Source organism: Charadrius vociferus, unplaced genomic scaffold (genome assembly GCF_000708025.1).
Source record: "Charadrius vociferus isolate BGI_N301 unplaced genomic scaffold, ASM70802v2 scaffold244, whole genome shotgun sequence".
Classification (NCBI taxonomy): domain Eukaryota; kingdom Metazoa; phylum Chordata; class Aves; order Charadriiformes; family Charadriidae; genus Charadrius; species Charadrius vociferus.
Genome location: NW_009648822.1, coordinates 2,777,782 through 2,804,879, shown reverse-complemented (window position 1 = coordinate 2,804,879; position 27,098 = coordinate 2,777,782).

The window sequence follows — 27,098 nt, the reverse complement described above, 5'->3', positions numbered from 1 at the left end:
CTGTTATTGGCTGTCATTTCATGATCATGAAATCAGATTCAATATTCTGAGCTATTTTAACTAGGTTTTGTTATTCTTTTCCCAACGCAACTGGCTAAAGCCACAAAAGCAACATTGGGTTATTCAGCTCCTCCTCTGACTGGAAATGTGGGAAGACTCTTTTTCTCCTTCTAGGCGTTCAGTTACCCATCATTATAAAAGGTTCCAGGAAATTAGAAGTTCAGCACTTAAAACAGTTCACTGCTGAAAGTAAGTTTTTACTGTTCAGCCTGGGTTATATGTAAAAGAATTATATTTTCACTCAGGTCTTTATTCCTCCAGAAAAACAGTCATTTCCAAGAAACTCAGCTCTGCAAGAACCTCACACTGCAAGCTGCAAGGACGCATCCGACCTTTATGATGGCTGGGTCCCTGCCACGTTATTCATATGGAGAAATAACACGATGTCTTAACCAACCATGTTAACAGGTAAGTTAAGAAACCGATAGGCAGCACTGCAACAAATGCATTACCTGCTCTTTTGCGAGGAAGAGAGAGTAAGAAAGCAGCATCTGCCATCTTACACGGAGCAGGGATGCTGCCAGGGTATGATCCTGCTGTGCAGGGAAGATTCTCCCTGTCTGAAAACTCAATCAGCTTTTAGCACCAGTTCTGCAAACAGCTGTGACACCTCAAAGTGTTTTAACCCTCTTGAGCTAAACTCCGTGCTTCAGGGAACCATTCTTATCAACAGTCTAGCTGTGTCTGGTCACAAAAACACTTAAAGAAATTGCAGTATTTGAGTGAACACAGGCTTTCTAAAATTGTTTATGCTCTGGATTTAAAGCAGACTGTGAAGCCGTTGTTCATTTTCTTCCTTAGGGCACAGTGGCATCTAGTGGTCCTACACTGAGTGGATGGGGAAGATAAAGTGTACACAAGAAATAGACTTTGTGTGACCGTAACGTCATATAACATGATTTTTACACAGTTATGCAAACATTAAGGTAATATTTTCAAAACCATTTAAGGATTGCTCTCAATGAAGAATTTTCAGTGGAGATTAGATACATAAATACCTTTCTGAACCTGGCCTGAATCAAAGTGTACATCTAAGTGAAAATAGACCCTGAGATACATTGGGCACTCTGCTCTGTGCTAAATTTCTTGCTGTGTGTAAATTCTTCTATTTTTAATTTTTTTTAACAAACAGAATTCTTACGATTGCATGGTTTTGTGAATATAATTGTAGTGTGTTCAAATCCTCTCTTCACTAATAGATCCTGGTAACTGCTGCAGAAAAGGAGAGGAATTTGAGCACTTACACTTTTTAGTGACTTCATTTCAATTCCGTTAAAAATCATGCATTTTTAAGTTGACTAGGATGGGACTATTACAGCTACAGAGATAACTGGGTTTTGGGTTTGGCTAATGCTGGCAATTTGAATGATTGGAAGTTTTAAGTAGTCATATATTTGAGAAATTTGACACATATATATTTATTATTATATCCTCAACTTGTTAAAATTTCACACACCAAAAATCTTCCCATTCTCTTTTCAGTGATTTTTGCCAGCATTTGTCATGATGGTGAGTGATAAAGAGCATTTCTGCTATTGGAGCTAAGAAAGGGAGTGGACCACGGAAGTATTTTGAGATTATTACTGCACAGACATTCAGCCAGAGAAATGGTCTGTGACTAAATGTATCTAACCCTCTGAGCAGGAATTACGCTCCAAAGTTATCCATTTTGTTTTAATGAGATGATGCAATACATCTTTACCCAGCTGCTTTTATGCAGCTCACATTAGAGTCCGATCCAGCTGAAAAGCAAAATACTTCAGTTTTATTTTGAAGTCAGTGGTTGGTCTGTTCACTAATTAACATCCTGTTTCTTTTCATTATTACAGTTAAAATCTCAGTAATGTCCATGAGCATCCTTCTGGTTTTGACAGTTTTCTTGCTAGTGCATGGTGGAAAAATAAAAACAGATGAGATAATGAGATTCACACTCCATACCTGGTAGCTTTAAAATGAATGTTATGGGGAACCATTAAGGAATCTATTTCCTTCTTAAAACGTGGATGCAATTCCCAATAACGTTAGTCGGAATTAAGGGAGCACAGCCATGGGAGAAAACGCCTCTCTGTGTAAAGGAAGGGAGGTTCTAATATTCTACTGTTTACCACTTTAAAAACAAAAAGAAAATTAAGAAAAAAGATCAGATAGGAAATCACAAGAAATCAGTAAGAGTGTGGCTGATGGCTGATGGAAGCAACACTATGGGTATCAGCCACTTTTTCACTTGTATTTATGTTTCTACGTGTTAGGCTCCTGGTGGAGGGGGAAAGAAAAAAGGACTTCTGGTGTGGGAAATATAATAAAAACAATGCACTACTGGTTTGGAGCCTGCCTTGCAAAACTCTATGATGACTTTAGCCATCATATTAAGACATTAAAAAAAAATCCACTGAAACAAGCAGTTTTAGAATAAGGAACCTGAGAGTGAGTTCAATACTGTAGGATGTAATGCACTTCCTGAGGCAAAACAGAAGGTGGAGAAGGGAGTATTCTTACAGTGGTGAGGAAGAAACTACTGTAGTTTCTTTCTCAAAACTACATAGAACTTGAATGCAAGCAAGTTGCTTGATGGTAAACACCTATGTTCATGACAAATATTGAGGAAGCTGTGCATTTTCCATAAGTTAAAGATAGAGTCATAGAGTCTTGTCCTTGATCTCTTGCCGGGAACAGAAGTTGTCCTGCTGTGGCATGAGTAAGTTCATGGTGCGCTGGGTGAAGAACTGGCTCAAGGGTTGGAGTGAATGGGGCTACATCTGACTGGCCACCAGGAACCAGCAGTGTTCCTCAAGGTTCAATTCTAGAGCTAATTCTGTTCAACATATTTATCCACGACCTGCATGCAGGAGTGAATGCACCATTAACAAGGTCGCTGATGATACCAAACTGGGAGGTGCTGTTGACTCTCTTGAGGAACAAGAGGCCTCGCAGGGGAAACCAGACAGTTTGGAGCACTGGGCTGTGATTAATGGGATGAAATTTAACAAGTCAAAATGCCTTATTCTGCACCTAGGATGGAGTAACACCGGCCACAAGTATAAACTGGGAGAGGAGTGGCTGGAGAGCAGCACCGCAGAAAGGGCTCTGGGGGTGCTGGTTGGCTCAATAGGACCCGTCAGTGTGCCCTGGCAGCCAGGAGGGCAAAGCGAATCTTGGGGTACATCCAACACAGTCTAGCCAGCCGGTCAAAAGAGGTGATTATCTGCTGTATTCAGCGTTGGTGTGGCCTCATCTTGAGTGCTGTGTGTGGTTCTGGGACACCTGACAAAGATTGCATTACCCAACACACAAGGGTACTTCTGCTACAGGCATTTTCTAAAATAAAGCATCCTCACCTTCAACTAGAATTTTCCTTTTTAATGTTCCCGGGAAAAAAATTGCAAGTGAAACGAGGGTATGTAGGTTTGGAGACTTTTAGTTAAAACAAGCCAAGTAAAGCAGATACAAAGTAAATGAAATCAATAAAAACCACGTCAGCAGAGAGATTTTGGAGAAAAACATGAAGATGCTAACCAAGATTATTATATGTTACACATAGTATTTTATTCTGACAGCCTATATTTGAGTAAGAAACTGGGATTCTTTTGAAAGTAAAATAGGTATTATTATACGCTATTCCTATGCGGGTACGTGCATGAGTGAAAGACTCAAGAAATCAACCTTTAAATCTGCTGACAAAACTGCCATGAAAATGGTTATTCAGCTCCAAACAAGACAGCTGAGTGGCAGTCTTAAAACGTCATTCTTGAGACAGCTGTCCAGGCTTGCAAAGTCATGCCCAGTTCCATGTAGAGAGAGCCAGGACTAAGCAGATGACAGTGTGTCACCATTTGATGGTTTTCATGAATAGCTAAAAATACAGTACACAGCTGAGAAATCATATTTGGAAACAGATTTTGATAAAGAATTACACGGTAAATGAAACAAAAGAAACAAACTCTTTCCATTTTGTCTACGGCTGTGAGCATTTTACAGTTTTCCAAGCTTTAATTAGGTTGCTCCAAGCTCACAGAAAAATACATTTCTCATTTTGCAGCCTACTGATGTGGAGGAGCCATGAGCAGAGCTAATTAAAATAAAGTATGGTCTCCAAACTTATCATCATGTCTATCTGAAATGAACAAAAATAGTGTGTAACATTGAGAAACATGATGAAATGAGAGCAAGACTAAAGAGATTTTGGGATCCCTATGGGGCCATGCACTGGAAAGCCCATGTCCCACTCTTGAAGGAAACCTCTCTCTGCTCACATGACGCTTGAGCTGAGTTCCAGCTCAGGAAGAGCATTGCTTATTATCCTTTCTGCTCTCGGGGTGTCTGTGCTACCTGACAGCAACTTGATGACTGTAGTCATCAAATCAGCCTTCATGATCCATTGGGTTCAGGTCACTAACCTGGTACCTTACGGTATGTGAGAACTTGATAGGACCAAGCAGTCTGTGTTCTTCAGACCAAGCTGAACAGATGTTTAATTCTAATATCTAATTGGATGTTTTGTAACCAAGCTTCCTCAAGGCCTACATTTGTCTTGCTTATACATACATACATATATATGTATGTATAAAAATATGAACCCTTGGACTATAGTATGCAAATCCTTCATACATATTTGTTTTTCCTTGGTTCATATGCTGAACTGACAATCAGTGAGATTATAAACTGGGTTCAGAAAGGCCATATCTTCACTTACAGCCTGGACTGTGCTGCAATTCCTGTTCTACTCACCTAGAGAAGTCAGCCATTTGAAATTACACCTTCTGCTTGGCTTTTCTTCCCATGCAGGTGGTGCCCAGTTCGTGTCCAGATCTTCTCCCAGCGATGGGCTGAACAACAGTCAGCATGGTTCAAGTGATCGTTCTCTCTTTCCTGCATGGTAATAAATCTGGATCTACTGGAAGGTAGTCTCAAATCTATGCGAATAAAGATCATTCAAAGATGTTGGAGAACATGCTTCATGAAGCTTTCCTGTTAACCTTTTTCTCTTTTTCACATTAAGATTTTTCCAAGGCTGCTACCTGTCAATAGGCAGACACATGTACTTTGAGAAAACTCAGACTAAAGCATGTCAGCTCCAAACCTATTTCTAGACATAATTAATAGAAAAACTAGAGAGAAAACAAAACAAAACAAAACAAAACAAAACAAAACAAAACAAAAAACAAAAATAAAACCAACCAAACAAAAAAAAAAAAACACCAACAAAAAAAACCCCACCCTAATACACTGGTTACCTCACCTTTTTTTTATCTTCTGATAACCTGCAAAATTTTGAGTTTTTCTAGACTTCTTTGATGTTCTTTACCCTTCACACAGAACTGGGAACCAAAAATATCCAGTTGATTAATTAGACAAAGTTATACAAATACGTTGGTAAACCATTTACACTGAGGATATGCAGGGAATCCCTGCCTTCCCGAACCTAACTTTTCAATTTTTAAGAAGAAGGAAGGAAACAAACAGAAAACACAAATGGATTATGTGCTCATGAGGTCTCCAACCTGGCAGGAAAAAAAAAACTTATGTGGGAAATTAGCTAGACTTGATGGTAACCCCTGCGCCCGACCCCAGTAATGCGGTTAGCATAACTAACGCCATTTTATTTGGGAAGCAGCCATTTTCTGTGACCGTGTGAGTCATGCATGATTTCCCTTCCCCTCAATATCAGGCTCTGAAGGTCCTGTACACCAGGTAGACCAACCAAACAGATTTCTTCCTGCCCTCCCTCAAGGTTCCTGGGCGCCAGGACAGTTAGTCCCCTCCTCTCCGGCCTTGATGGTCCCAGGTATCTGGTGGTGGGAATGGCGCTGGCACGGGGGAGGGAAGCGTCACGGCACAGAGCACTGATCGTGAAAGCATAGAATCACAGAATTGCTAAGGTTGGAAGGGACCTTTAAGACCACCAAGTCCAACCATCAAATCAAGCCATTACAAGTCCCAAGGGGCAACCTGGACCTGAACATCTACTGAAGAGTGAGACCCAGGATCCCCGTGGCCAAGGACACCCCTGCCATCCTTGGGTGCCCCTGGGGTCTGAGGGAGCGACTCCTCTGTGGTTGTGGAGTTTTCCAGTCCAGATTGTGATTGCCGTATCGGTACAGCAAACCAAACATTGACATATGCCAAGGGTCCAGGTGATCAGAAATGATAATCTAAGTTGTCCTACAAATGCTGTATTGCATTTTTTATGCTACATTGATTTTGCCTGTAGAAGTCCTGTGCCATTCTAATAATAAATTCTGTGCTATACTAATCATAATATTCTGTTAAGAAAAATAAAACTTTAATTGTAACTACGATTTCATGCCATCAGCATTCTGCCAAGGATCCCTAAAAGAACCTGTCTGTCCCCTCTGTTTCAGGTGACACCCACAAATGGTACAACATTTACCAGAATGTTTTAAATAAAATTGTGGGGATAATTTGGTATTCATTGCTGCAGTAGCTGGATAATTTCAGGTGAAATTTAAGCTCTTATGTAAATCATTGCTTTCAAGGCCTTTCCAGGACAGGACTCAGCTGTCCTTCTGCAACCACGAGTTCCTCCTCATTCCACAATTACCAGTCACAACAGGCACTTTCATCAGAGAAAGTGGATTAGACCATACCTGAGATGAGGTTTGCTTGCAGCAGCAAATGTGCTCCTGCAGCAGCTGGCAAGATCCACAATGAAATTTGAAGAATTTATTGTTCTTTTACCCTACTGTCTTCCCCTTCTTCCCAAATTCCTTATCCTGCCAAAGTACATTATAATTTCCTTAGGATAGGAACTAACTTTCAGAGTGGATTTTTTGCCTAATTTAAGTTTATCCCATGCTAGGATACAGCATGCAGCAATTTGTGTTTTCGGATGACAAATATACCAAATAAAAAAAAATGGGGAAAGGGAAAAAAACTATGTTACATGATCATCAACACTGTAATGTACTGAGAAGTTATGAACACAGAAGAGTTATGTACTCACAAGCAGAAGACAAACATTTCTGTGGCTGATAATCTACATACCCCTAGCCAAGTTCTTATTTTAATTACAGTGCATTATATTTTTCCTCACCAGTAAACAACTGTATTTTCAAAAATTGTGAGTATTACTGGGTATAATTAAATAACAAAACAGGAAAAAAATTAATAGTTATAATTTTCTTGAGAAGACATCTGAAAACGTGCTCCATAAGCCCCATTATCTTCCAAGATATTTTATTAATGAAATTAACTACTAATCTCTGGGTCTCAAATTGAAATAACATAGCTCATTAATCTGCAAACTTTTACTACGTGTGCAGTCATCTCCACTCTGTTGTGGCGTGTTAGGTGTCTATGGTTGCCACTACCTGAGGAGGAGCAGTGCTTAATGAGAGAAAAGCTGGAATAGACCCATCGCCTTCCTGTATTGCCCACTGTCATTTAGAGTAAAGAGGGAAGCCCACTGCCATTCTCCCCTCTCTGTACCTCAACCCGCACACCAGGTAAAGCTGACACCTTTTGAAGTCCTTGGCTTCAAAAATAAATCTCACAGACTTACAATGAAACATTCAATATAGGTGTGTTAAAGTAGTTAAGTGGACTGGAACTTGTTTGGGTAACATATCTTCTGGTAAGACTTTCCCACCTGGTTTCCAACCCAGAAGCACTGAGTGGGACACAAGGACATTTCTGTTACAAGTTGGACTGGAAAGTTGTGCCAACCATCTTGAAAGTGCACTTTAAGCAGAAACAGCATTTGCGTTTTCTGCCCATGTCATCCAATAGCCCTGACGGTGTTCTACATGTCTTTTCTAAAGACCTCAACCATACTCTTACTGGAGGAAAGGTATGAGTGTTACGTGAAGTCAGCTCAATCCTTATGGAGACAAGGCACTGCAGTTTGATTTTGAAGAGGCCAGTCATGGTTGAACTGAATAATTTCAGTTATGCGGAAATAAGATCTGCTGTGCACCACGAGATTTACACTGAGACAGCCAGTTCCACATAAAACCAACCTTTCACTTGAGGCTTTAGTGTTCCTGTCACCACTTCCTTGCTGAAACACGGAAAAATAGAAGTGTCCATTCATCTGCCTGAGTCAATGTTGACAAATGGCTAAACTCTTAAAAACCTCAAGATTCCTAAATTATATGCCCTCGAATATAATGTATTACTCTACTAAACCTTCATTCCATTAAGAAATCTATGATTTTTCTTTTTCCTACACGTAGCTTATGTTTTCCGTGTTGAACTTAAACCTTCTAGTTCATTCCACACAGGAAATTGGCAAAAAAATACTACCCTCCTGTCTCCTGATGTCTTATATCTAGCCAATACTGTTAAATGCTATTCTTCCTGCAACCTTCTCTTTTCTAGACTCACTAGCCCATTTTTTTCCAAAATTTTCTTGGAAGGCAAAGGAAGTTAACCAGTTAAACTAACTGACCAATTTTGTTTCCTTACACTATGTATTTTGCAATTTTGAAGGCACAAAGTTGACTAAAAAATTAATGTGTGTGAATTGGAAATGAAGTATGACTTTCCTTTGAAATTGAGAATTACATTTGCTGCTTTTCAGAGTTTCAGTTTTAGCATTTCAGTTAAAGTTGTATAGGTCTGGAATACTCTGTACAGAGGTTTTTTGGAAGGCATTTTAAATATTAGTTGTATGTCCTGGCTATGAAGACAAAACACAGAAGTTATAATTACACAAGCTTATTTTAAGACTTGTAAAATTACACTTGCACGGTTAGTGGTGCAGAAGACTGACACGATAGGCAACTGACCCATATTACTGCTTTTGCCTTGGATCCATTTTTGCAATCTGGGCTAGATATAGAATGACTTTTTTTCATTAGTTTGCTAGGACAGGTTTTAGTTCCTATCAGTTGGTCACTCTGAGCTTTGCTTCTACAGTATTTGAAAAGGGCCTATCCTAATGTGGACATCTCTGAAAAATAGTCATAAATCCATCAACCCCATATAGCTTGAAATAAAAGGAATGCTAAAAGGGGATTAGAGTTGACCTGGGAGGGCTTTTCCCCCTTTTGATTTAGTATCTCCTTTGCACTAAACTACACTAAGTTTGCCTGACATAAATAGATATTTTTTGCATGGGTCAAAGGCCAAAGAAGATCAATCTTTCAGGTCTGACAACCCATTTAAGTGCTGATTTTGTTACCTCTGTTTTTGCCACTCCCTTACTGACTCACAGTATCCAGAACTCCACTGCCTTTGGGTTGAGCAACAATAAAATAATAATTTATGAGGCTATAAGCAGAGAAGGCGACATAAATAGCTCACAATTAGAGTGGATCAAAACCTACTCTTTTTATTAACATTGCCATTTCAGTTTCTGCTGAATCATGGAGTAATACAGACAAAATATATTTATGTCCATACTGCATTTGAGAGATGACTATATTTTCAACCAGTAACCAGAATACAAATTCTGATAAGCAGGTAGAACTTCCTTGAAGGCAACAAACATTTTTCATCTATGGCATTGTTAAATAATGCAGTATACCCATAAAAACATCTCTGCTCAAGAAGGTGCAGGGTATGAGCTAGTATTCATATTTAGAATAACAAGCTACTGCTGACATCTTGGGAAATGTAAAACGTTAAAAAAAAAAAAAAAGGAAGACCTTTTCTTATCCAACAGGGAGAATCTGAATGAACAGATAATAAAAAGGATAATCTAATTCTGAACGCTGTAATACGTAAGAAGTACTCAACCTCGTATTTAACTGTCTTCTAATAGAAGTACAACCTCCCTTCTAGTAGAGGAAATGAAAGATTCACATATTAGAAAACATAAGAAATAAAACTTTTCCTCTCCGTTGGAAAGCAGGGAAGCAAAGAAGAAAGGCGGCTGTTAATGATGGTAAATTAGGAGACATTGTAAAAGGGAAACATAAAAAGGACTGAAAGAACCACTCAAATCTCATGTTCTTTCCTTCGGTCCTTCTTTGGATAAGAATTATGGCACTTTACTGTTATAGAAATACCCATTATGGTGCAAACAGATATTTTTAGGGTTGGGTTTTTTTCTGACCAGGTAGTCATATCTGCTTAAATATGTATTTCTTTCTATATAAATATAGAGCTACGTGTGTGTGTGTGTATATACATACATACACACACAAAATACAGAAGTTTACTACGCCAAAGAATTTAGGAGTATGCAGTTTTTATTTGCGTTTCTCTGTTATTTTTTCCTTCACTGTTCTAAAATATCCAAAGAACAATTGGGAGGGTAAAAAAAATGGATTTATTTTTGAAGATGAACAGAATGTGCTACTGTTTCAAAGATTACACGGTGCTAAAATGCGTGCCAGTGACTGTCACTGTCATCAGAGCAGAGGGTATTGCAGGCAGACTGCAAGGCTGGGCGCGTTCCAACCTGATATATCCTAAACATAATCATTCAGCTTTACTTTTATGCCTTTTGCAGCATCTTCATTGTAGTCTGTTTTCAAAACCGTGCATTATATTCCCTGCTGAGTGTATACGCCTGTGTCCTATTACGTACTTAATGGGTTTATATGCCAGTATACTTGACTCTCTGTGTGTGTGCATGTGTGTATAAAAGCATTAAAAGTCATCTTCTGATGAGCTTTTTATTGATTTCCACTTCTATTTCAAATTGCTTTAAGAGCTGAAAAGTGCTTTTTATTGTGCATGAGGACTTCACAATGGTGATGTTGATAACGGATATGGCTCACCAGCTACAGAATACCATATAGGACAAATACGGAATTTTCTACTGGTGGTACACAACAAAAGTATATTGAAACAACAATACAGTGACAAAGCTGATGCTGTGACTAGTGTAACAATTCATCACTGTCTAAGAATCCTTATGTCACAGAAATACGTGGCTCTAGAACATGGCACAATCTCTCCGAAAATGTGAAATATACAATAGGCTATTGGTAATGTTTACAATTTAAGTTCAATGGGGTTTTATATTATAGGCATTGAAACTATAACAATGCTCATGTTGCCATAGATATAGTCTCATACTGCATATTTCTACAATGCAAGTTTTAAAATGACAAACACTTTCAGGCAGGAGGCAAGAATGAGTTTCATTAGAATGTGTCTTTTTGTTGATGTGAGGGGATCGTTTTATCAACCCAGGGCAGGCTACATTGAGATATGGCCTTAGTGAACAGGCTAAACTGTTCAATAAGGTTGGACAATCATTACCAAAGAGAATAAATTCATTAAAATATTACACAATCCACAGTGGTGCATGCACTTAATCCACTGTATTTTAAATCCCAGTGCAAAATATCATCTGGAAAATGGATTACTTTATAATTTCTAGAGCTGCCTCTTTAATTCTGTTTTGGTTTATGTTTTTTTGTTTTTGTTTTGTTTGTTTGTTTTTTTCCCAAAACATATTCAGGAAATAATTGTTCTTAGGTTTTAAATTTACTTCTAGAATTTTCTAGAATTTTCTAGACGTAGATATCAAAACTTCTACTTCCACTACATTACAATGTAGTCATTTCAACTGGAACTGAAGCTGCACACCAGTTTAAAAAGTTAGCTTCCAAAACAATGAACTCATTTATTTAAAATCTTTGGAAGAGGAAAGCAAGTAATAATCAATCAGAGAATGTCAGTTTTACTGTCATGGCAGTGTGGCATAGATGCGTTGTTTTTATGCACCAATAGAATAGGTATGTAGTGCGTTTAGGGTTTTTTTGAGCATTAAAACCACATGGCTAATTAGCTGTCACAGAGCATCAGTAGGTGGCGCTCAAGAATACGTAACAGTGCAGGTGGATTTTGGAGCCGCAGTAGAATTTCCTGCTGTGTGACCCAAGATATGTGCAGCACACTGCTTTATGACCACTCTTCACACCGTCCTCTGCACAAGTCTCCACAGACCCAACCAGTCTGTGCGTACTGGTTGAGCCTGTTACAAACACGTGGTGACACCGTTGATGTCCATGGATGTATCTCCAACATCTCCAGGGGTCACCAAGGCAAGGGTCTCAACCTATTTTGGTGGGACATGTTCTTAAAAATGACACAGTTGTATTTTACCAGAATAACAGTGGTGGGTTCACCATGGCTGACTGCCGGGTGCCCAGAGAGCTGCTTTCACTCCCCCTCCTCAACAGGACAGGAGGAGAAAATAAGGTGAAAGGCTCATAGTTTCAGATAAAGACAGGGAGACCACTTACCAATTACCATCACAGGAAAAAGAGCCATGACTTGGGGAAAGTTAATTTAATTTATTGCCAATTGAAGTAGGTTTGGATACAACAACAACAAAAACAAAAATATTTTCCCACACGCCCCTCTTTTTCCCAGACTCAAGTTCACTCCCTCTTTCCCAACTCCTCTAACCCCTCCAACCTCAAGGGTTGGTCTGGGGATGGGGAATGGGCATTGTGGTTGGTTCCTAACAGTCTGTACCTGCAGCTCTCCCTGCTCCACACCTTTCCCCTGCTCCAGTGCGGGCCCTCTGCATGGGCTGCAATCCTTCAAGAAATTGTTCCACTGTCAGTCCTCTATGGGCTGAAGACCTTTAGGATAAACTTTGTCCAGCGTGGGCTCTCCATGGACTGCAGCTTCCTTCAGGGCACCTCCACCTTCTCCAGCATAGACTTCTCCACAGGCTGCAGCGTGGATATCTGCTCTGGTGTGATTCACCATGGGCTGCAGGGAGACAACCTGTTTCACCATGGTCTTTTCCACAGACTGCAGGGGAATCTCTGCTCCAGCAGCTGGAGCACCTCCTTCCCTCCTGCTTTGCTGACCTTGGTGTCTGCAGGGCTGTTTCTCACAGTTTTTTCCTCACTCCTTACTGCCATGAAGCATTTTTTAGCATTTTTTAAATGTGTTTGGCTGTTAGGCTCAGCTGTGTCCTGTGGTGGGTCCATCACAAAGCCAGCTGGAAGTGGATCTGCCCAACATGGGGGCACCCCTTGGCCTCTTCTCACAGGGGTCACCCCTGCAGCCCCACACTACCAACACCTGGACATAGACACCCAACACTCAGAAGATCCTATTTCAGGCACTGCTACAACTGGACAGGAACTTGCAGCTTCTGCCACATGCAGCTTTTCCAGGGAAAGTTCACCGACTACTTTATCCTGGTGTCTCTGTCCTTTCCCAAGAAAGACTTAAAAAGAAAAGAAAAAGCCATGTAAGAAAGAGACGTTCAGTTCCTACATAGAACTTTGAAGACCAAATAATTAAAGGTTAATAATAAATAGCTGAATTCACTTTTAAGCTTGTCGGTGTTTCCTTAATAACTAAAGGTCCATATCGAAGATGATGATGTAAATCTAGGACTTTCTGGTACACGTATTGATCATTAGAGTTTAAAAGCACCGTCTCAATAATAAAAAGTTTAAAAGTGAGAGGAAAATAATAATACTTTTCCATACGTCATAAGCTGACTAGCTATAAGCTGTGCTACAGACAGTATCTGAACATCTTTGCAGATCCGAAAGCCGGTTTGTTAGCTTCTTTGTCCACAACAATCACTGATGTTATACATTAGATATTTTATCCAAATATATGAAGAGATTCTCACTTCATAAAGTAATCTGAATATCTTTGTTGCCTTCTCTCATTTTTTCCCCCAGTCTGTTTGCAGCCTTTGATACAGCAAGGATACTTCAATGTCAGCCTAGTCCAGTCATCGTGGCTCCTTTTCATAGGGCCATAAAACTGGAAAGACTTTTCCTCTGCTCTGTTTGAAGAAAAAGAAGTTGTATTATTTAGCTTTATCAGAAAAAAAATTAATTTGCTGATGACAGTATCTTTCTTTCCAGAGGGGATTTTTGCCTAGCTACATGAGTAATTGTATCACAGTGCTTGAACATGAATCCATGAGTACTATTAAAGCATATGGCAATGATGCTGAAGTCACCAACCAGAAAAGTGAACTCCCAGCTGTAAGATGATGGTTTTGCACTTTCCATTTAGCCATGAAGGAGCTAAGGGCTTCTGACAAGAAAATAGTCCACTCGGAAACAATTAAGATCTTTTACAAGGCTCTTCAGGTGGTTGAAAAGTGTTTTCTGCCTGAATCTTCATCTTAGGCTCTTTCTCCCCTTATCACGTAAAAAACAATACGTTTAAGGAAGTGATGGCAGTGCTGAGCAGGGAACTCTGCAGTGAATTCTCTACTAACAGATGAGGGACAGCCAGCACACACCTACATCATCTTAAATACGCGCCATCCAAGGCCCAAAGCCAAATCACTGTGAGCAGATTTTTGTTTTCCCACGTGAGTGACTTGTGCATTACTGAGAGCAAAAGGATGCATGTGAAACCTGTGAAATCAATGTTTTCTAATAAAGTGAGCAACAAGATATCCCATGGTCAATTCTTAGAACTTGTCTATAGAACAGAATCTCCTTGTGGGAAGAAAAAAACTCTTCCATTTTGTAAGTGATACAATGCAGAAACTGAAGAGAAAACATTAAAACAGATGCTATTTGCCACAAATTTCTCTTGCAATGTCACCTGAGGTCAAATTTATATCATAAATGAATGCTGAGTTTGTGTAGTTCTGTTTAGTCAGTGCTATACACCTAAAAATATGTTCCTACCAGCAGCGGTTTGTGGTTAAAATGAGAATCGAGGAACAAGAAAATGAAGAGGTCTTCTCTTTGTGGTAATCTTTTTGAGAAAGTAAACCACAAATACAACATTGAATGTAGACAGAAAAACCAATATTCCAGTAATGTCGCATTTCACTGATAAAATCATTATTGTTATCCAGTGCCTCATGCCATATTTGCATTTTGCTTTCTTGAAACCCTCAGATTGTGGTGAGAATGAACATGCACAATGCATAAGTGTTCTGGCCATGCAGCAGCTGGTGGAAGATGCTGTGATGCATATTCTAACACTGACACTTTTGTTCAAAATGCCACCCCCATTTTCCTTCAAAAAACAAGCTTTCTTTTAGTAGTTTGTACAAATACCCTTCAGATTGTGTGCAGAAAGAAATCAGTACTGGGGAACAAAGAGCTCCTGAACAGTAGAACGGAAAGTAGGGTTTAGGTTAGCTTAGCCAAACTTCTTTCCATTTCTATGGAAATCAATAATAATGATAGAGAACCATTGTTTTGCACTGTTTGAAAGTAGGTGTGTAACATGATGTAAAGGGAAGGAATGGAAATGAGTTAGCCCACACTGCCTGAAAAGATGATAAATGATGTAACCATTGCCTGCCCCAGTTGGTATCCCCAAACTGGAATTTGGCTCAGAAGACACTGAAACAACGAAGCATTTTTGTAGCTCATTAGTCGTTATTCTCTGTTGCAGAAGAAGTGCCTTACATGTACGGCATTTGGTCCAGTCTGTGCTAGTTTGAAGTCTTGTAGCACTCTGAAATGCAGCTATCTTAGTTATCAAGGCTAAGCTTCAATAACCCACAGACCAAGGAGCCTGAAGAAAATATGTAGGGCAGCAAGAAAACAATTAGAAGAAAGGAGACAACAGTGGTTTCCAAATTGCTGGTGCACATGTACTTCATAATGAGACGGTAATGGGGTATTTAGCTCAGTCCTAAAACTGTATCACCCTTCTAACATTTTCAGGTAAAGGACTGACGAGTCTGCAAGGGATCTGCACATTTCTTTGTGTTTGTGAACAGCTTCGCAAGATCCCCAATTTAAAGTTTTTCTGGGCCCCATTAAAATAGTGGTTATGGTAGTAGACAGATATGAAAGACGAAATTAAGGATAATCACCCCGTGAAGCTGGAACCGAGATCTGTAAATCTCTCTGGAGGAAAAAGCAGAGTGAAGTATATCTAAATTTCCTGCATTTTGCCTGAAGGAAGGTTGCAAAGTCAGAATGATTTCCTGCTTTGCGAAACAAAGATAGCAAAGCTTTGTCAGCCCAGCAACTCTTACAAAAGTTCTGCCCTAAGAGCCTTTCTGGAGAAACTTTCTAGGGAGATCAGCGTCTTATTTAGGGTGGCAGGAATCCCAGAAGGACCATTACCACCTTCAATTACAGCACTCTTTAGACGTACTAAAAACCTCAACTTGGTTTAACATGAGTTCTTAAGCCTTTCATTTACACTAAGAATTAAACTTGCTCTTCTCAATCAAAGTGTGGCTTGGTCTGCACTGATAGCAAGGAGAAAAAGTTCTGGGAGAGATACAACCTGGCATGACATAAAAGGAAAAACTAGTTACTCTGTTGAAATTCCCTTTAAACTCATTCATTGCAAAAGAACGCACAAATAATGAGCATCAGAAGGTACCAAGGTATCAGTGATTTATTCTTCAAAACCAAACTTTATGTTCTTCCACATAAAACTACCAGGAAAACAAAGGTTACGTGCTCTAGACTGCCTAAAGAGGAAAGAAAACTTTGAAATTTCCAAAAAGATGATGCAGGTTGAAGGCAGTAGGTCCCACAGATAAAGCCTCTTAGTAAATAAACCAAAGTCTGCAGTGTCATCTTTTCTCTTAGACAGTAAGTACTACAGAATCGAAACACAAAATGTTATGTTAGATATGGCTGCTCTACTCAAATTTTTAATTAACATGATGACACTGATTTCTACAGCCAACTTAAAGCACTGAAGTTTTTAGTAAGCATTTTATTTCTACTTTGTATTCATGCTCAGCAAAACTCTGCTGATCCCTGAAACAGCATCAAGCGCAAAAACAGACTAGTGTGGTGAATTAAGTACATATTCTTTGTGTTGGCATCTTAAGACAGAAGGTCTTACTGGAAGATGGATTGGACTGAAGTCCAGTATGATATCTCCTACCAACAACAGATTGACTGAACTAATCAGTACCAAAAAAGGTAATGACTTAATTTTTTTATGCTTATATGTTAATGAAAACAAGATGATATGCTATGGATACATTCCTCCACTGACATTTTAGAAACTATAAGAGATTTTATTTTTAAAAATTATTAAAAGACATTGCAAATACGGAGTGAGCCAGTTAATATCCTGTTCTTCCTAGGTTTCCCATGACTGAAATGGTCTATCAAATCAATTTAGGAGTAAGTGAACAACACTAATTGCCACTGTATTAGCAATTAACAGTGTGATCATGTTCTCATCATATCTGTTACTGTAACATCTAAAAACTGTAACCTAATTCTCCATTCCTCTTTCACCCCTGAAATATCACAATGTACATTTCTGAAATTTAAACTATTTCTGATACTGAAAATGCAATCTTTTTAATATTCTAGATAAAGCCTAGTGCAAAGAAATGCAGACTAGATCATTCTGAATGTAAAACCCTGACTACACCAAGCCTCTGCAGCATAATTAGACATAATAAAAAATAACTTTCTTTCCAAGAAGGTTAGATAAGCAAGAAAGTCAAAGCGTACAAACTACTTCTCCCTGAATTAAGTGCTCCCCAGGTACACAGTGGTATGTTTCAAAGAGTGCTGTCTGTATGAACGTACAAAACTAAAAAAAAAAAGAAAAAGGTTAATTTTGCATGAGCATTTTCATGTGACACTTTCTCTCCCCTGAGAAAGTTTTGCAAAAGTCTGATTCAGGTGAGGTGCCATCTGCTGAAAACCACTGGAGAGGAATTCTGTCATCTCTTTCATGGAAAGGACAGGCCTAGTTCTAGATCTTCAAATTCATGAAGGCAAGTCTGCGCTTTACAGACAGATAGGAGGACCAAGTTGTTGCTTCTGCAGAGCCTGATCTGTCTCTCCAGGCTCTGGATAGCTGGCAAAATTTCCCACCAGGTTTTCTCTCCTCTTTCTGGCTCACAATGTGATAAACTCTACCAGGAGGAGTTCCCTCCAGAGCTCGCCCCTGCTCCAGCTCCGTGGGTGAGACCACCATAGAGCCACAGTCTGTCGGCTGTAGCCCCAGGTTGTGCGAGCGCTCTGCATCTCAGTATACTTTGCTTCTCTTTTCTTGCATCTTCTCCCTTGTAACTGGAACAATTCCTCACTCCTTGTCGTGTCAGGACCAGTTAAGAAAGCACATTTTATTAAAAACCAAATCAGAACAGCATAGCTGTGTTTGATCACATGATATTTTGATAGCTGGCAGAACGCTGTTTATGGGAGGTTGGAGTTACCAGCTTTGGGGGACTAGTTCCCACCCATATGAAAGTACGTTTAAATAACAGTTAGAGCAAAAGCCCAGTTCTGTGGTGAGCTGGAGGGACAGACTTTCCTATTGAGCAATCTCTTCCTCCCTACTGAAATCAAGGATACCACCTTGGTAGCCAAGGACAGTCTTTTCAGAATATTTCTCTCCCCTATACAATGACTAGCCAAACCATTACCTTATAAAATTAGTATTTCTAAAATCAGTTTATTTTCAAGTGTCTTCCCAAACCTCCTGCATTTCCCTCAAGCCTGGTGTCTGAAAGGTCAGATTGAAAGAACAACTAAGACGGGATTGAAAAATAAATAATTTCTTCTTAAGCTTTGGCTTTCTATATTTTCTTGATTCCACCACAGTGTAAGTTTCTCTAGTTCAGATCAAATGGAATTTTTATGAGTCGGTCTTCCAGAGTAATACAGCAGTTATATGTTCGTAACGTTACATTATTTCATGAATAATCCTGTTGCCTTCAATGAAACTGCAAAAATCTGATCTGCATATTGATTCTGAGGGAAAACAAAATAAAATCCATTGTCATTAAAAGGCTAATTTGAAAACAAATTGTCATTGGCCACACAGAAAGAGCAGGATTTTCACAATAATTTTAATATGGAATCAGGAGATTTAAAATAATCTTTAATATATACCTCTCTAAACACACTATTTGGAATTCTGGTAGAGGAATATAACTGCAGGCCCTGAATGAAGGACTATTTTTTAAGGTTTTACATACTGGTTTATATCACTGACTAACACTGTGGTGGTTCCAGATGGAATCAATCTTCCACCACTTAGGTTTATCAGCTAGCCTTTTATTTATGACTTCACTTATCTATAGAAATATAACAGCAAAACCAAAAATCTCACATTTTAAAAATTGTATTATAAAAAAATCCAATGGGCTTGGAGAAAAGGATCTATTAAAAAATTAATTGTATTTGATAATACTTTGACTCTGTAGTTAGAACTGCGTTTTGTGTTAAAATAAAGATACCGATCCATGCAAAGGCCAGTAAATTCACTGTGATTCATGAAGCCATATTAATTATTATTCACAGTCACCACCAATTGTAAAAGTGTTCACAAATACTGAAAGCTTAGTAAGTCTTGGAATAACTGACATTTTTTGCTATGTTTTTCTAGGGTTCAGTAACTTTCTTTCGTCATCACTAAATGAATTCAATAAGCCTGAGGGAACAACCTGACTGTGTTCCCAGTCACAAAACACAAAAATAATTAAGCTGTAGCAACAAATAATTAATTGAACAAAAATTAATATTTCAAAGATTCTTGCAGGTGCCTGTAAATATCAAATTCACTCTATGAAAACAAGATTTATTTGCAAGTAGATGCGAAACGTGATTTTGTTCCCAGACAGGAACTCAGTGAACTCAATTATGTTCATGTAACAATTTTTGCAGGTTCAGTTTCTATGTTTATTTCAGAAAGGACAGGTTGGACTACAAGAGATATTTTGTTGTAGCACTTGGCTTGAAAACCCTTTTTTTCCCCACAGCACACAACAATTTTTCCAGCTGAGAACCATTCACACAGTGCTAGTGACTGACCTTGGAAGGATCCCCCTACACCTACCGCAATGCGTGTGTTAATTGCTTCTCTTGAAACTGACCTAGGTGCTTTCTCCAGCCAACATTTCTCAACCGCCATCAGAAAAATGTAAATTCCATGCAAGCTTGCAAGCATACGCACAACGCAAATATGAGAAATGGAAGTCTTGGGTCAGAGGGGAGTGACATTAATCAACTTTACTAACTTTTATCCCTATTTATATCACAGGATATGCTGTGCATTTTCATGCATAAATATTTTGACAAGAAATCCCTCCCAGGATTGCAGGGAAGGCTCCCATAGGCATGGAACACATCTGAAGGCTTCAAAACTGTGGTGTGACATTCTGGCCTGCTGCTCTTTGTCGCCAGCCCAGGAAGTTAGCCAACGTCCGTACCTGTGCTCTGCAACTCAAACAGAGCAACGTTCAGTGTCTTTTGAAATCACAGCAGCACTCATGAGAGTGGAGCAAAAGTACATGAATTTGCTAAAGGTATCTTGATAAGCATCTGTTTTACCTCTTTCACTGTTTAGCGTGGAAGAAATATGTTGAAGCAACTGCAAAATCTATCAAACCGAGTTAATCCCGGCAAAGATCCCATAACACAAGAAGAATTGGATTTACATGTTAAAAAAAAAAAAAAGTAAACACTTCTCTGTCTATTATATTTTGATTACAACTATGAGTTTTCAAAAGCAGCATAATTATTCTCTAATTACTAGCTATTACGGTACTATAGGCTGAAGAGGGAATTAAAGCTTTCAAATTTCATTTTGAGCGGGTCTGGCACCGCAGCAAGAGAATCCTGAATACCAAATACACTGCAGCTGGGCCAGTGTTTCTCCAGAATAGCGGGGTAGATTTCACAGACTGTAAAGTAAACATCTGCTATTCCAACTACAGCTGCACACCAAAGCCTTTTACAAAGATGTTTGTTTGAGGCAGATGCAGCCTTTGTTATCAAAGGCCCGTGCTTTGACTTTTTTTACACTGCTATTTTTGATAGAATCCTAGCAACAGCTCCCAGGACAGAAAAAACCAACCGATCAGTCAGGAAAAAGGCAATTGCAATACTCATCAAAATATCTGTGGTCCATTCTCAGAAAGGTAGCAGGTACGAGTTACACAAAAAAAAACAGGCAGGTGTTGAAAATCTGAATGTTTGTATGCAGACCCCAATGCAGCAAACCACCACTACTTTACCATATAATTTTAGCATATGTTTAGGCGTTTCGTTGGTTTTGGCATTTAGATAAAATCCATTCCTTTAAAAGCAAGATTTAGTACCTGAAAACTCTTCTGTAAGCTCAGGATGAATGCACACTAAGGGTCCTCTTCCCTTTTGAAAGTTACAAGTTTCTTAAAACTGTAATAATTTTAAAAACCCACAGGTTGTTGTCTTTGCTAAAGTTTGACTGACCTTTTCAGTGCAAAAATGAGAATCCAAAAAATTCTTCACCTCATCTACACCATTCGATCATGTTCAGAATATGGTCGATCATGTCCACCAGCGATGGGATTCTTCTCTTGTACCTACAAATCTTTTGCGCTGAATTCAAAGAGTTTACAAAAAAAAAAACAAACAAAAAAAGGTTGTGCAACAGGGAGAGGAGTGGTCTTGAGGAGTGTATAGATGAAGCAATTCATTGCAAAAGATAGACATATCACAAATAAAAATGAGGGCAAAGACTAAAAGATTCTGTCCCTTAGATAACCACTGGATACTGCCACCATCATGCAGAATGGCAATTCCATGGCTAATATGCACTGAAAGTGATATAATGGCGTAAAATATATTTTAGTGTTTATTTACTGACCAAAAGCACTTTTTTTAAAGCAAAACTTCACATTTGTGCCACTCAAAATAACAAGAATATAACTTAAAATAGGAGTTTAATGAGAAAGACATATATTGGATTTCCTTAATAAGAGAATATTTTTTCAGCCTGATAGATGGATTGGAAAAAGTTTTCCAATATATTTGAAAAAAATATTTTTTTTTTATTTTGAAGAGTCTTTTAGTAGATACAAAAGTCACCATTCACAAAAGCAGTCTTGGAGAACCACCTGGGCCAATAACCTTAACTTCACCTCGCCTGGAAGATGTTCTTATTTTGTCCCAGAATGAAGTTTTGGAGCCAGACAACCCATATCTCAGTAACATCCAGACTGGACTATGGCACTTTCTTGTCTGTTGGAACAGCTTTATGTTGTATGACATATTATTTAATCAGGGAAGGGGTGAGGGTAACTCTGTAACCCCATGTAATAGGCCTTCTCCTCAAAGCTGTTTTTAACTTTCTCCAGAAAAATGTGATAGAAAGTCATCTCAGAATACTCTGTACCCTGACAGCTGTATCACTTTGAAGAGAAATAGGCACTTTCAGCTTCAATTCTTATTGCATTTTTGAACAGAAATTACTACCTACCCAAGACAGTCCTTCAAGATCACCAGCTCTCTTCCTGAATTAGTTTTGGGGAGGATGTCAGCAACCCCCAGCTGATCTAGCCCAGTTGTGCAGAAAAAATATTTCAGGTTTGTGTATAATCTATTGAATCTAGTGAAACTACGTTTTTCCAGTCAATAAACAACTGCCCAGTGCAAGATTATTCATCTCTAGTCATCACAGCTTGCCTCACTGACCTGTGGTGCATACAGCTTCTGGTCTAGCTGAAAAATTTGCAGAGAAGGTATCTCTGGTAGCTAGAAGTTTTCCATCCTTACAGGTTTACCCTGTCCCCTTGCATTGCTGACCTGTGCCGCATCCTGTTACAAAAGAGAAATATAAACAATAATACAGGCATATGTGTTTTTAAGAAGGAAAGCTGGTTTGAATCTGAAGGATAGCTAGAGCCACTTCTCAGGAGGTAGTAGCTAATCTATTTTAGGGGGGATTTACCCTCCAATCCCTTTTGAGCTATTCAGAATGGCACAGTGAGTTGGAGTTCGTGCTACAGACACTCGGGCAAAACACAAAGAGGAGGCACTGTGCTCTACCAACATGTTTTCAAATGAAGGGCGTCAAATTTTAAAGAGCTTCATACACCAAAAAAAAAAAAAAAAAAAAGGGTGAAAAGACGCTTATAAGAAAAGCCAGGGTACAAACCAGAATGAGCAAGTGAAGTTAAACAAAATACAAAAAGCAGTACTAGCTGAAGAACAGAACAGCAACACCTCCAAAAAGGAAAAAAAAAAAAAAAGAAAAAAGAAAAAACTTCTGTATTTAGTACCTGGAAAGCAATATGTAAAATTTTTATCTTTTCATCTCATTGCACTGTACGTATCCTATATCTGTCATTCTGTCTCAGCATTACTTTCAAACAGAGCAAGGGTGTAGGCAGATTTCTACGGTTAAATGGAGAAAGCTGTCTAGTAAAAGGTGATCCAGAAGTATCCCGTGTCCTTGCCTGAGAGTACACAACTCTCAGTCACTGCTGGTTGTCCTAAAGGCTCAAATAAATACAGGGTATTGCTCAAGAAGTGAAGGTCTGTGGTCTAAATACAGCATTTTTAGGCTCAGTTCTCACACCTATTAAATTCCCCAGTATAAAAGTGTAGAGAGGAAGAGAAGTGTTTCTCTCACAATTAAACAGCTCTGAAAAATAAGAGATATCAGCTTTTTAATCTATTTTGGCAATTCTGGTGATGTGAAAATTCTTCATGTAGACAACCATTGGCCAATTTTTCCCAGCACTTATGTCTTACTTTAATGTATCACTATTTAAAATGTTCCTGCCCATAAGAATATGTGGAAATATATTCAGAAAACCAAGTGGAAGTGCAACCCCATAATCCCTGTCTGGACATTTCTGGAATAGATAGTCTCACTCCTCTTAGCAGATCACATATATATTGCCCCTATTATTTTTCCCTGCAATCACTATTCTTACTAGTTTCTCTATTTATTCCAACGTATAAAATATGTAAAATAAATTACTTTAGTCAGCAAGGAAACTGAGAAGTGGAGTCGCTGAGAGACGGAAAACAGCAGGGGGATAATTATCAAACGAAAGACAGCACTATTGGGGGGTGGGGAAGTGGGGAGGGGACGTTAAACAAATGAAAGTTTTCACGAAGAGTTCTTTATAGCATTGGCTTTAGGTGGTATTGGTGGTGGTATTTGCATGGTGAGTAGGGGAGAAAACCTGGGCTGAGATGACTCTTACAATGTAAATAAAAAACCCTCCCATTTCGTGTCAGACTGGTACCATTTCCTCATTCTGGAAATATTAATATTTCTTTGAAAGAAAAAGACTTAGATGATACTGATCCAAGTCATGCTAAAATCATCGTGAGACACTTCTTTCACTGGAATGTGCACTGAGTCAGATCTCCAGTATATCTTTTATCTCTAATTTCTCTCAGCCCATTGAAGGATGAAATAGGTAAAAATCTTCGGGAAACATATCCGTAAGATCTACAATTATTACACATTCAGCTTGTTTGTAAGCCTGCATTTTAACGCCTGAAACCATTTTTAATAAGTAAAAAGCATCCATAGTATGTAAAATCTGTTCCAAAATGCCTGCAAGGCACAAAATAACTCTTTGTGTGGATGGTTTATCACAGGGAGGAGAGCCAGGTGTGGAGTATTTGAAGAGGTTTACAGGAGAGAAACCTTGTCAGAGGTCACAGTTACACACCACAGTCAAAACAGACGATTTTTGTGTGGTCCAAAAGCCTAAAGGTATCAGGACTCTTGCTCACTTGGCTGTGCTGGGGAAGACACTTAGGTCCTTCTTTTCCCATATTCACATCAGCCCCAATGTCTTAATTTACTGGAGGAAGAGCAGAACATGACTGAAAACCAGATGCTCACCAGCTTCACTGGATAAACAGCCTTGCAAACTAATAATATGTAACTTATGAGCCAGGTGATCAGGATAATCATTCCTAAGTACCCTTAGCCATATACCCAGAGATAACTCTTGAATATTGTTTACCCTTAATGTCTGCTTTAAACTATTATGCTTTGTTCGGTGTCACAGTGAGGTCGTTTATAAATGTACACACCAATACCCATGATTAGAATTGCATTTACGTTAACTAAAATATCCTGTTCTCAAAGTACCAGATGTTGCTTTCTGAAGAGGTTTATTTATTACTGATTTATTTAGGTTACCCCTTGAAGTGGTTTATTTGTTTATTAAAATGTGTTCAGACAGGAAATATTTTAAGTGAAGTCATATGCCTTGTCTCAAAGTAGGGTATCTCAGACAGCCATAACAATAAATGTTGTTTTTTAAATCAATGATATAAGCATGTTATACTTGAGCATTGTAAGATAAATCAGTACATAAAGTTTTAAAATAAGCTATAAAATCTTAACAGTTTGCTGACATGATTATTTCCACTTTTGTGCTGTAGTTAAATTTCTAGAGAAAGCAAACACATATGGAAAGGATACCATTAAGCACTGAGAAGCTTTTGAAGCTGCTATAAAATTTGGTCGTGCCTCTCTACGCACACTGGGATGAGGAATTCCATGGAAACCGATAAAACTATGTCAGTGTAATTCCGTTACAAATGAGAGCAGAACAATTTTCCAAACAGCTCTAGCTCAATGTCTTCAAGGATAGGACTCAAGAACATGTGAAATAAGCAACTCACCCCTAAAAAACAGAGTACATGCCACTGAGGTGCACAGCATTGTGGGGGTTTCTACAGTAAACCAACACATCCACTCTGCTTCAACCAAGGACGTTCAGCCTCGTGTCACCAGGGTATAAAACAGAGAAAACCCAGAGGTGGTGGGATGCTGAGTGGTGGAGGGCTCTGGAGTCCTATTGCTCTCAGGCAGCTGCTCTGATGGGGCTCTCACTTAGAGGGGACCCTGGGCTTCTCTGCTCCTAGAACCGCTGTAAATATGGACATATTGCAGAAGTTCCCTTAGGATACTGCTAAAAAGGGTTTAGCATAATTCACTGGTTTTGAAAAGCAAATAGACATGCTTCTGGGCACACATGACCGCTTCCTCAGGCGGCTGTTCACATCTTAATAAAGATCACGCAGTACATCGCATTCTTTCGTACAGCCAGTCTGCCGCAGAGCTTTTGATAATAAGCTATTAAGTTTGGAAGAATGACATGAACTGCAGTGAAAATGCTAACACTTAGCTCAAAATGTCTCTGTTGCCAATTTAAATATGAATTTTTTAAAAGTAACTGTGTCTCAAGGCCAGATGTGGCACTCGGGATAACCAGCAGACAGTGACTTCCATTACACAGTATTACAAGTCTTACATCCCTCTTTAGCTATAACAAAGCAATAGAAGAGGAGATGGGAGAGGTACAAGCAAAACTCATTGATAGTAAATTTGTTAACATCTGTATGTTGACATTTAAAAGCAGAACTTTCATTTAAAAATGTTCTTGGAGGAAACAGAGCTGATGAAATCTTGGCAGGAAAATTAATAAGGACCTTTCTTCAACGGCTCAAGGCACAATTTACTGGCATGTTGTTCTGATCTGCAGCAGAGGTGCTCCATGCGTTGATTCCCGACCTCAAGCAAAGGAGTGAGAGAGACTCCACCTTGCTATTTACCTTTCCATGGCTCCGTATGAGTGCTCTCGGTGAGGCTGAGATCTAAGAAGTTAAATTCCCCAGGGAAGAAAGCTTGCCTTGTTATAAAGACAGACAACCTAGAAACTACAGATCTCATCAATCCCAACCTCTTGGAAGCTGCCCACATAAAGCAATCTAAATGTGGTTAAGCTTTTAAACAACATTTTTTGGTGAGTCATAGACAATCGAAAAATTAACTACAGATTATTTATAGATAATGCACATATTTTCCATCAGGTTGGGAAATGGAGACAGAGATCAAATCAAGAAGTAAAGAAATTAATGGCATTTTTCAATGTTTGTTCACTTCTTTTCACTACTTAAACAGGTAGCATTTCAACAAAACCATTAATAAATATTTCCTCTGCCCAAATATTTCATTCTTATCTACCCATCCTCAGCAAGAGGTCGTGGCAGTGAGGTTCTCTTGCAGCTCTTCTGACGGTCCACAGAGGGCAGGACCGTAATCCAGAGTTTTTAAGGAGTTTCCACTCTGCCGTGAGGTGTAAGAGTGTAAATGAGTTCATTTACTGTATTGCAGAAGCAGTTTAGTCCCAGAATTTTGGAGTGAAACCCAGACTAATTAGAAGAGCTAATGCTGAGGCTTGATTATGGCTCAGGTTGGATCTGGTGCCAAATAAGCAACTACCAAAGGGAAATCCTAATGCAGTTAAGTGCAGTAAAGATTCCACTGATTTTAGCAGGTTTAGGACTCTGTCTTTTTGTCCTGAGTGATGTTTTGGGCGTTTGGGGAATTAGACACTCATATACAGTTATAATACCAAGTAAAACTTAAAACAGAAAGGGATCAAATTTTCCAAATTTGCATATCAGGAGGTA